Raw genomic sequence first — 12,106 nt, 5'->3', positions numbered from 1 at the left:
TAAGTTTATGTGTGTACATACACATACATATGCGCGCGCGCACACACACACACACACACACACACACACAGATGTGCCTCTTTTCACCAAATATTGTAGATAATTTCAACAACTGGGGCAAGAAGGCACCGAATGTGGTCCTCTCAAAACAGGGGTAATTTGTGGAGTCCAAGTAAATAATAATAACAATAACAATAACAATAATAATAATAATAATAATAATAATAATAATAGTTGTTGTTGGGTCCAAGTAAACAATTGTTGTTGTTGTTGTTTTATTATTTGTACCCCGCCCATCTGACTGGGTTGCCCCAGCCAATCTGGGCAGCTTCCAACATATATAAAAACATAATAAAACACTGAACATGAATTGGCTAATTAAACAATCTACGGCCTTTTAAAATGAGAGAAAGGGTATTTATTTATTTCTTTACTATGTTATGTATTTTTGTGTTTTCATATTGTAAACTGTAATCCTTGGATGAAGAGCAGTATAGAAATTTAATTAAGTAACAACAACAATAATGATGATGATAAAGTATTGATGCAAGAAAGGACCCTGTTTTTTTACATCAGGCTTATGCAGTATAGTGGGCTGTTTCCCCAGTTGCTTGTCCAGGAGGGGCATCGTAGCTTAGCTAGGCAGGAAGAGCAAAAGTCCTTCTGGCAGCCAGCCCCCTAAAAAGCTCTTGGTCTTCCTGTCTGGCGCAGCGGCATCACTCCCAATCCCTTGTATAAGGAAGGGGGTTATGGGAAGCCACCACTGCCACCACACCTTATCATACAAAATACACATATAGTAAACATGCAGTGTTCCCCCTTCAACATTTTTTTTTTTTTGCGGTGGGGGGGGGGGTCCCACCTTGAAAATTGGTAAAATACCTCCCTTAATTCTCTCCAGTGAGTTCGGAAGCATGCTGGAAGAGACACACACATTTCAAGGCATAAGCTTCCCATAATTATTATAGAGTTTTGTTTCTCCAAATCCTATGATTTCTGCACGACTGAGGGTGCCCTCTATCACCTCACACACCCCAGGGAGCACAGGTAATCCCAAAACGACCATCGTAAGGGATGTTTGAAGGCACGGAATGTTTAGAAGGCCATAAGACACTGGCTCTCGAATCACAGAATGGACAAATCCTTTGTAACACACTTAGTACTTTGAGAATAATGCTCAGTCTCAACCGAAACACACTGCTCTGAAAGGCTGGACAGGTGGAATCTACACACATATTAAAAAACACTGTGAAAATGCTTTAAAAAAAAACATTTTGAAAAATATATTGAATTTGCCATGGCTCGCCATCTCCATCTAGTGTTACATTTGTATACTGCACTTTACAACACACTTAAAGCATTTTATTTGCAGCTGTATAGCTGAGTCCTGAGAGTCTGTTCACTCTGAATGTTCAAGAGGTTCGTCACTTCCTGAATTGAGGTGAAACATTAGGATGCAAGATCTTGATTATTTTAGGGGTGTGTAATTATTCACTGGTATAGCACTTCTCTTTTTATAGTTTGCTTTTACAAGGAAGAAATCACATTTTCATATTTGTTCACGGAATATTCCCCCCCCCCCATTTAAATATATCTTTTTCTCCTTATCGTAACACTAACATTGTCTAGCTAAGTTCTTTGGCTGCATTTATAGATTTATACAGGCTAATTTCACCCCGGTGCAGCACTTCTAAGCATTCAAAGAAATTTACTCTCTGTAATATCTCCAGGCTCCAAAGGATCTCAAACACTGTGAAAACCTCCACTGTGGTGAGCCAGCTGCAGCGCTGATGCCATCTCATATCCTGTTCTCAACCTAAATCCTCCTTGAAGGCCTGTGGAATACCTCCCTGACTGGAAATCCATTTCAATCTTCACTTCCTGTTTCCATTACAAGCTTTATCCACTCTAGGAAGCCCCTGGCTGCCAAGGAAAGCAGTCTTAAAGAAGCCTTCCCTAATATTGTACTCTCCAGATCTTGTTGGACTATGACTCCCATCTTCTCAGGGTTGTAGGTTCGTGCCCCGTGTTGGGCAAAATAGCTGGACTAGATGACCCTTGTGGTCCCTTCCAACTCTACAATTCTATGCTTCTATGATCTCCAACCACTGCCCATTCTGGCTGTGTCTAATATGAACTGAAGTTCAACATACGGAGGGCCAAAGGTTACTCACAGTGTAGACCAAGGATACCTTAATAAGTTTCTCCCTTCATCAAGATCTTCAGAGAGGGACTTGCTCAGTGTGGATTATTTTGTGGAAGCATCTCTGCCTCTCACTTTAGAAGTCCTTAGAAGGCATGTCTGGCCAACTCTCTTGAGCAGATTAGTCAACATCCTCCTGCATAATAGATTTTTATGTTGATGAAGAAGGAACAATACTGGATGTTTTCTCTTCTGGTTTCAGAAGATTTTGTTTCAGATGGCTGTTGCTGATGGCTTTTTAATGGTCTGATTGCATTTTCACTGTTTGGATCACTGTGAGCTCTTGTATGAGTCTTTAAATAAGGGGAGCCTTATTTTTGGCTGAACAACTCCCAGCATCCATCTGTACCATTTGGCCATGAGGCTGAAGGGGCTTAGAGGTTCCTTATCCCACTCCCTTAAATAAACAGATAGATGCACATCTAAAATAGTCAAGAGAAGAGGTATGATGACAGCCTGTTACATTCATGCCCCTTCTCCAATTTCCCATTTATTTTCATCCACCAACAGAGCAGAGCCTGGATGATGTAGAAGCCTCTTCAGATTTTTGCTGGCTCCCTCTAACATCTTCAGCATATGTCTTTAGTATTCCAAGCCCCAAAATGGCAGACAAAACTGCAAACCAACCAACTTAATTGCAAACCCAAACCTCTACATGAACCAGTCCTGGAAGGCCATCTGCAGAAATCACATCTTATACCACCGGCCCTGTCAGTGTTGGTTCAACCATGAAGCAGAGTGAGAAAGCCACCTCAGGTGGAAAATGCAATAGGGCAGGGAGTAGACCAAGCCATGTGTGCCATGTGGTCAGCCCTGCATCCACCAAAATAGCCTTCTGCTCTCAGGTGAATGGGAGGATGGTGTTGTTGAAGCAAAATTCAACCACCAGTCTGGAACAGGAAAGGACACCACTTTGCCCTTTGCCTCAGGCAGCAAAATGTATTGAGCTGGCCCTGAAGCTTCTCAATATTAATTTAAAAATCAACAACCCCCAAACATCTCACTAACCAGATTGCATTGATGGCTCTTCCCTTGGGAGAAAGCAGTTGCATCTAGGGAGGTCTCCAAGGTTGTAAGGAAGTGGCCAGTTGCTTATGAAGATGTTAATTTTTAACAGTCTACAGCAGAGACACTGTGAAAGATTCATAGCCAGGACCTGCCAGGAGGAGTGAGCTAAAACAGGCCTGTGTTGCTGAAAAGGTTGATCCCAACTAGGCTGAGGCCAAACGCTACGCTGCGGTCAAAAAACGGTACAAACAAAGTCACTCCTTTAGGGACGGCCATGAATGAAAGGGTCTGAGGCATCAGGAGCGGGTACTGCTCAGCTGCCAGGAAGTCTGTGGGATGTGGCAGCCAGCCCAGTGAAAATGAAGTGCCAGGAACTCCCAAAACAACAGCCATGTGGACTGATATTGGGGATTTTGAATTCTGTTAGGCTGGGTTGCCTTATCAGGTCGCGGGATCTGAGAGCAAGCTGACCTTTGCAGATGCCTCTCTCCCCTCCCTCCCAGAGCCCCAAGCCTACCATGGATTCAGCGTCACACTTATTAAAGGTATTGTTCCTTTGTATAAGCGCACCATCAATTTCAGCGCTGCGATTTGACTGTTTCGTACATTGATCCAGCTGCATCAGATAAGAACCCCAGAGAGAATATTTCACTTGGAAATCTGCTAGGCAGGGTCATTTCATATCAATACTTCTCCTACAGGCGCAAATCACTCTACGGTTTCCCAGGATGGTCGCTTATACAGGGCTTGATCAACAATGCACAAAAACTGCATTGGTTTGAAGAGCAATCTGCACTCTAACAAGCCAGTGGGTTTAAAATAATAATGAGACAATAATCAAACACAGGGGATCTGTTGCACAATGGAAGTCTAGGCAAGTATGAATGACCTGACCTGAAAGAGGAGGAACTCTTAAAGTTAGGCTCCAGTTTCTTGGGAAGCTGCTTCCTCAGACTATAATGAGATACCTAGGGAGGTGAGTCAGTCCATTCATTATGAAAGTTGGGCAATAGTCCTGGACACATCAGACCTCTTGGTGTCATCACACAGCCACATATTAGCACAACTGCCAAATGTTGGCTGCATTTCAACAGCTGACAATTTTGCAACTCCCAAAGAGGACCAGAGGAGGAAGGAAGCATTGTACAGTAGGCTGAAAATTACCACAAGTTCCTTTCTCTCTCCCATCTTGTCTCTGCTTAATGGCTATTGAGAGATTGAACTTGACAGAACATTAAAGATGATTCTTTGCCCCAGCCCTAGCATATGTACGCAAAGGTAAAATGAAAGGGATGGGGAGTCGAATATGGCAGGAATGGAAGACGGCCCATCTAGAACCTCTGTACAGTCAGGAGTTGATCTGGCAAAGACCGAAGGCTATTGCAAAATAGTGCATGACGCTCATTCAATTACATATTCCCCTCTTCCATTCCCAATCCTTTATCCTGCCCTATACATTCAAAGCAGTATTACATCACTTTAAACAGAAAAGGGTTTTCCCCAAAGAATCCTGGGAACTGTAGTTTGCTCAGGGTGCAGAGAGTTGTTAGGAGACCCCTATTTCCCCCACAGAGCTACAATTCCCAGTGACAGGAAATCTGTGGGCAGATTGCTGGGAAATTCAAAGCTGCCTCAGACTAAGCCAGTTACAGGTAGGTACCTGTGTTGGTCTGCTGTAGTCAAAACAAAATTTTAAAAAATCCTTCCAGTAGCACCTTAGAGACCAACTAAGTTTGTTATTGGTATGAGCTTTAGTGTGCATGCACACTTCTTCAGACTAAGCCAGTTGGACTACAACTCTGAGGCTGGTCGGGGCTGATGGGAACTGTGGTCCAAAAGATCCAGAAAGCACCAGGCTGTTGAGAACTTGGGCAGCAGTTGTCCACTTTTTCAGACTGGAGTTTTGCCTATTTCCACCCTGGGGATGCCTGAGGTTGAACAGGGGACCTTCTGCACACACAACCATGTGCTCTATGACTGAGCTATGGACTGTCCCTGTTGCTAGTCTGGCAGCAAGTGGGTTGGATGTCTTCGCCAGGCATTAGAAACCAGGGCAGGGGAAACTTTTTCATCCCTTCTGGGCAACCTTCAGGGATGGGGGCACAAGCCCATGGTGGGTGGGGCCTGAGGCAAAAGTGGGTGGAGCAACAATGGTCAAGTTTGTCTTTCTACAGTGGGCTGGTTTCCACACACCCTTCTCAATCCTCCATGCAGGCAGCCAATATACAAGAGTTCAAGGGCATAATTCAGCCAGGCCAAACACTCAAGAAGGGCATTAAGCAGGGCTGGTAAAGGATGTAGGGAGAATCCCGAGGGCCGGAGGCTAGAGAGGTTCGGAGGCAGGCTAGGCTGAGAGATTGTGAGCGGCCCAATGTAATCAAGTGCGCTTCATGGAGGAGTGAAGATTTGAATCTGGTTTCATCCAGAAACAACAACAACAGTATCTGCTACGACACACTAGCTCTTGAATTTTCTCTCTCTTTGGGCTACGTTTAAGCAGTGAAGTGCTTTCTCTGTTAGTTGTGTTTTTATTCGCCTTCAGCCATGCAATGACTGCTATGTGGCCAGACTCTACAAGACCTAGATGTTTCAGTAAACAAATACTTCAAGGAATGAGAGGGACACGAGGGACCAAAAGGATCAGGCCCCTTAATCACCTTCGGCCGCATTCCTCATAACCTTGCATTTATCTGAACTTAATTCCCAGTTACTTTTATGGCCAAAGTGATGGCCGGACCCCAAAAGCCTTTCTGGAAATAATATTCATAAAGCCCGAGCATTTCTGGTTCTGTCCCTCTGTGCTTGGCCTTCAGCCAAAAGATAAAGGGATCAGAAAGCAGAACCTCCTCCAAGTGGAAATTGGAAAAGAGGCGGGGGGGGGGATTACCTTGTTGCCATTTGAAAGAAAATTTGGAAATACAAAATTACCAGATTCACAGCCGAGTAACTAGCAACAGGAGAGAACATCCTACTTATCTTCTCCTTGCTACAGGTGTATAAGCCAATCCAATTTCCTGGCTTCAGGCTGCAGTGGCAGAAGCGAGCAAAGCAGAGGTGTCCAACTCTGTCTCACACTTATTTTAATTTTTTAAAATTTTGGTTAATGGTAATGTGCAGGGCAACTCTTACAGGTGGCGACAACGACAGCGGTATTCAACCTCAAGGGTGTTGGTTACAGAAGGCCCGAGGGTGGGGAGCTAAGTCTTTTGCACCCAGTTCCAGGCCCCATCTGCCCCGGATATTTAAAGCACTGACATGCCTCTTTAAAATCCCCTTAGCTTCCCCCAAAGAATCTTGAGAACTGTAGCTTCATAAGGCCACTGAGAGTTGTGGGGAGACCCCCTATCCATAGCTGTCAACGTTTCCCTTTTTTAAAGGGAAATTCCCTTACTCTGAATAGGATTCCTCGCAAGAAAAGGGAAAAGTTGACAGCTATGCCCCTATCTCCCTCACAGAGCTGCTATTCGCAAAGTGGTTTAATATTTAGACCCCCCCCCCGAGAACTCTGTGAATTATAGCTCTGGGAGGGGAGCTGGGATCTCCTAGCAACTTTCTGCACACCTTTAAGAAACACCAGCTCCCACGATTCTTTTGGCTGGGTAAAGTGGTACGATACTGCTTGAAATGCCTAGTGCAGATGAGCGCCTGCAAAGCGCAACACTGCCACCCGTCACCATAATTTGCCCAGGTACATCAATACCATAGTGAATAGCATATGCAAATTTGTTCCATGAGCCTGTGCTCCAAGGCCTTTAAGTGCTAAACAACACCCATTCTTGGTTCAGCCTATGCCACCCCAATCTGCTCACCCGTTCTCAGCTTTCCACAGGTAGGAAAAGGATCTGTGATAAACATCGCAAAATTTCCCCTTTCCCAAATACTCCAGTTCTTGGGGATATGTGAAGCTGTGCAGCTATGTAACAAGCTGCAGCAGCCCTGGACAGCTTGAAAACAATAAATTTTATTTTACATCCCCAAATCTCTTTAAAAAGTACCCATCTCCTGGCCTAAAATCTGTTTTCATGGGCATTACAGATCTCTCTCTGTGTGTGTATGTGTGTGTATGTTTCAGGCCTCGTGATCATCAAATGCCTGACTTTTGGAAGTGCCATTAAGGGTTCCCATATGGCAGAGAGCAAACACACTAGCCTAAACAGCCAGCAAACTTAGCAGGAACTGTCAGATTCCTAATGGCAACTCAAAACACACCACTGTGTGCATTCAGCAGATGCCATCATTTCAAGTGCACTTTTTTTGGTGGGGGGAAGAAAGAAAGGCTAGAGAATGACAGATCTCTAAATACACCCTGTGATTTTTAATTCCGTAGCAGTTTGTATAGCATGAGTGTGCTTTTAAAGGCTTGCACCGCTCCGTGGGTTATCTTGTGTGGTTTTTAATTATGCTGTTCAATTGCTTTTCCAGCTCAGCGAGATAGCATGCAGTCATCCCATCTCAATGGATTCCTTTATAGCCACTTAAATAAGCAGAGGAGTCTGCCTCAGAAAGAAGGCATTCTATCTTTCACATTCAGGCTTTATTTCTGAACAGAGTAGCCTCTCTACTCTCCCCCCCCCCCTTTTTTTTTTTTTTTTTTTTTTTTTTTTTGCAGATAGCTGTATGCAGTCTAGCTGAACACAGGAAACTACATTTTCAAGCTGGCGCAGTCCAGTGGGAACTGTATAATTAAAACACATGCAAGATAACCCGTGCTGCAGAGCAAACCTGCGGAAGGGCACATAAGCTGAACGGGAGGTGCAGAAGATCCTAGGTTCAATCCTGACATCTCCTGATAGGGCTCAGAACGTCCCCTGTCTGAAACCCCGAAGAGCTGCTGCCAATCTGCGTAGACGATACTGAATTAGCTGGGCCATTGTGCTGACTTAGTTGAAGGCAGCTTCCTAACGGCTCAGTGGGTTACAGCATGGTGCTCATAATGCCAAGGTTGTGGGTTCGATCCCCGTATGAGACAGAGCTGCACATTCCTGCATTGCAGGGGGTTGGACTAGATGATCCTTGGGGTACCTTCCAACTTCTATGATTCTAAGCCTCATTTTCTGTGCTGCGTAACAGAGGCTAGGGGCACAGGTGTGCGCTGGACATGGCACAAGTAATATCCCCCTTCCACTAGTATAACAGCAGCGACCCTAGAGTCTTCATAGCAACGCAGATTCTCCATCACCTATCCCAATCTGATCTCCAGATGTTCTGAACAGCAAATCCTATTGTAGCCCCAGGTAGTATGGCCAATGATCAGCCATGACAAGAGTCCTAGCCCCAAACATCAGGAAGGGTGCACCCGTCACACTTATTCTGATGCCTGAGAGCAAAAGGGTGATGAGGCTATGAATTAGACCTGGACATTGTGCAAAAGTCTTATCTGGAAGCAAGAGGTCTGAGCTGACACCAAGCCTCTCTCCCAGCCCACAGCAATGATTACATCCATTACTCCTCTTCCTCAAAGCTAATTATACTGTTTTATACATTTCATTGTGCTCCGGCAATTCTTGGGGGGGGGGGGGGAATTATTTTACAAGGAATCCCTACATACATTCTGGAGTCATGGTAGCCTTGATTCAAAGCCCATTAGGACATGGTCAGTCTTCATTTGCAAAGAAGCGGAAGACCGCATGTCAGAGCTCTCCTGTTACCAAGGAAGAAAATGGAAGGGTTTCTAACATGCTTTGGGATATTAGAAGGCTTCAGAGTCTTTTTAATATGGCAATTATTTCGAAGTTCAGTATCCCTCGAGACAAGCTGGACTTACCCATCTGTGAAAGTAATCAGAATGAGAAAAAGTGTGTGTGTGTGTGTGTGTGTGTGTGTGTGTGTGTACTCTAAGCCACTTAGGGTTCCGACAAGAAGGAACCAAATTTTATTTTAAAAGTAAATATAGCTGGCAAACTAAACAGAGTTGTATTGCTTTGCAGTAAAACTCATTGCAAGAAGAGAAAGCCGAAAACCCCAGAAGAAGGTATTGTGCCTAGTACTGAAAGCTAACCAGCCTTGACTTTACGATGCATCCAGATCAAAATCTGGATCAAAATCATCAAAATCATAGCACAAGGCTCTGATAACGTCTCTTTTAAAGGCACTTGACATGCAAGATGAAATAATCACCGATTAAAGGGAAGCAGGACAAGTTAAGGGGGGAAGTAAGACAGAGTTACAAGGAATGATGGCTCTTAACTGGTGGGAATCATGAGTCTTGCATTATTTCTTGCCTTCTTGGCACATCCCAGTCGCTGGAAGTAGAAAAGGGCAAGCGACCGGATTAAAAACTCCATGGCCACAGGTTGTGCTGATGTGGCCTGTGTGCCCTGCCTTTTCAAAGTAAGCTTTAAGGAAACACAGAAAAAATAAAACTGACAGAAAGAAAAACCAAGCCGGGCTCTAACCATCTCGGTCCAGCAATTACAGGGATCCGGCTGTTTCTAAAGAAAACAAAGGTGTGAGTTGACACTCTGTGTGTCAAGGGCCTTTTGTGTATCTTCTAAGGACTGCAAAAAGGGGAGGAAAATAAAAAAGCGGGGGGGGGGGGAGAGAATCACCAGTCATGCTAAAAATATCGTCTGCTAGAAGTCTGAGTCATCAACAGTTCGCTTCAAAATCCCTAAAGGTCTTAAACACTCTGGGGCACAAATGACCATGAAGTAAAATTAACTCTGACAGATGTTTGTAGGGGGTGGGGTGGTGAAGACTCCCCCCCCCCTTTGCAATTATTTAAAAGAAGATCAAGTTGCTTAAGTATTTTCCTTCTGACTTCCTGGCGATTTTAAATGCCCAGGCTAGCAATTAACCATTTCAGTGAACAGCAGCCCTGACTCCCAAGGCGGAGAGATGCAGACAGACGCGCAAAGCCATCCCGCTAAAGTGTGTTTCAGAATTACATTTCGACTGGCCGCATCCACAGCTATGTACGGTTCACTACCTTATTATATATACCCTACAGAGACGTAAACCACAAAGCATCATCGCTTACCTGCTCCGGCCGCCTCCGAGTCCAGATTTCGGCAAGTTTGGTTTTTTTGATTTTGAATTTTAAATCCACCAAGCCCCTCCAACCCCCCCACCTCTGGGGCGGGGTCTTGCTTTTAGTTTACTTTCCTTTGGTGCACGTTTGCTTGCAAAAGCCCAGGGAACACTGCAACATGGTGAAGTATCTTGTTTTCTGTTTTTGCAAAGCGGAGTGGGGGAGAAAAACCCAATAGCACTGTTGATAGGCTAGTGGTGGGAGGATTTCTTGAAGTGAGCAGCAGCAAGCAGACTTCTCTCTCTCTCTGGTCAAATCCGTCCAGGAGACACGCACGCACATAAAAACATAGGGTGGCTTGCAAGGAAAAAATCTGCTGTGCGTTTGCATAGGCTTGGGAGAGCTTAACGTTGCCTTCCTCGGAATTCCAGCTTGGCCAAGGGATTCTCTCCCTTTCTCTCCCCTTCTCTTCCTCCCACCTTCCTTCCTTCCTTCCTTCCTTCCTTCCTTCCTTCCTTCCCTTCCTTTCACCCTGTCAGTCCATCTCCTCCCTTGCAGCCGGCCAAGTGACTCCAGCGGAGCCCCAACTCCGGGTTTACTGAGTGACCCTGGGAGACAGCGGAGCCTGCACCCAATCCGCAGTCCCGCCTCCCTCTCGGAGCCGGAGAGAGCTTCAGTTTGCTCCGCGCAGCCCCATCGCGGCGCATTCGCTGGCTCGCCGGGCTGGGAGGCTTCGCTGTTGCAGTGCTCGCCTCTCCTGCATGCTAATGAGGCGGTGATGTCAGCAAGTCAAAGGCGCTACATCTGGACAGTTCAGCGAATGGCCCGCCGGCCAGCGCCTGGGATTTAGATCTATATGCAAATCAGGCTGCTCTCTGCAAATCAATACGCCTCTTACTTCCCCTGCTCTTTTTGCACGGCCAAGAAGAAGAATTTTTATTTTTTTTAACATGTGCATCATAAGTTATGGTGGGAGTTGCCCAGTTCTCTCTCCACGAGCAAAAACCACACGGTTTTATCTCTGCACATGAACAAGCCCGTACATAAACTGCGAGAGTGTTGTACGCTGAGCCCACCTCGCCCTGTCTAAGCCAAGCCACTGCTTCCAGTTATTTGCCAGTTTCCCCAGTAGCAATCCACTCCTAGGCTTGGGGAATAAATGGAGCCCTCCATCTGCCCTCCTGCAGTCTAAACGTTGGCCTGCCTGGAATCCTTTCCTGCCTACAGGTGTTCAAATGCAAGGTCAGGTGTTTCACAAGTGCAGCCAACATGGGTGGGAACTTGCCAGAATCAGGCCAACTTAGAGCAAAAGTCTGGGTATGGTTTCAGTTGGACAGTACTTACTGACAAAATTCACAAATACCTTTCCATCCCTTAGGGACATCTAGTCCAACGGGAATCTGAGATAAAGCATCCAAGAGACATGGCCATCTAACCTTTGCTTAAAGACCTCCAAGGAAGGAGAGTCCACAACCTCCAGAGGGAGTCCGTTCCACTGTGGAACAGCTCTTGGGTTTAGGAAGTTCTTCCCGATGTTTAGTCAGACCCTCCTTTGTTGTGACTTGAATCCACTGATTCAAGTCCTACCCTCCAGAACAGGAAAAAACAAGCTTGTTCCATCTTCCATGTGACAGCCCTTAAGATATTTGAAGATAGCTATCATATCTCCTCTCAGTCTCCATACCCAACATACCCAGCTCCTTCAACTGTTTCCTCATAAGGCTTGGTTTCCAGACCCTTGGTCATCTTGGTTGCCCTCCTCTGCACACATTCCAGCTTGTCAATACCCTTCTTAATATGTGCCCCCCCCCCCATTTTGTATCTATGCAGCTGGTTTTTCCTGCCTAAGTGCCGAACCTGACACCTGTCCCTATTGAAATTCATTTTGTTAGGTTGGGCCCGGTTTTCCAATCTGTTAAGGTCAT

The 12,106-nt window shown here is 45.4% G+C and overlaps 1 protein-coding gene across 2 annotated transcripts in view; it reads right to left on the bottom strand.

Moving 5' to 3' along the window:
- The window catches only part of PRICKLE2 (prickle planar cell polarity protein 2), a 255,852-nt gene that overhangs the window by 98,314 nt on the left and 145,432 nt on the right, over nucleotides 1-12,106 (bottom strand). The window contains exon 1 of one of the 2 annotated variants that reach the window (XM_028719493.2): nucleotides 10,191-10,984. The exons of the other annotated variant lie outside the window; for it this stretch is intronic. The gene's annotated coding sequence lies outside the window, so the exon portion shown is untranslated. Of the gene's footprint in view, nucleotides 1-10,190; nucleotides 10,985-12,106 lie in introns of those variants that run through there. 2 annotated transcript variants of the gene reach the window in all.

Source organism: Podarcis muralis, chromosome 2, assembly GCF_964188315.1.
Source record: "Podarcis muralis chromosome 2, rPodMur119.hap1.1, whole genome shotgun sequence".
In the NCBI taxonomy this organism is placed as follows: domain Eukaryota; kingdom Metazoa; phylum Chordata; class Lepidosauria; order Squamata; family Lacertidae; genus Podarcis; species Podarcis muralis.
Note: the sequence above shows the minus strand (reverse complement) of the source record. Positions and strands in the feature narration are given on the sequence as shown.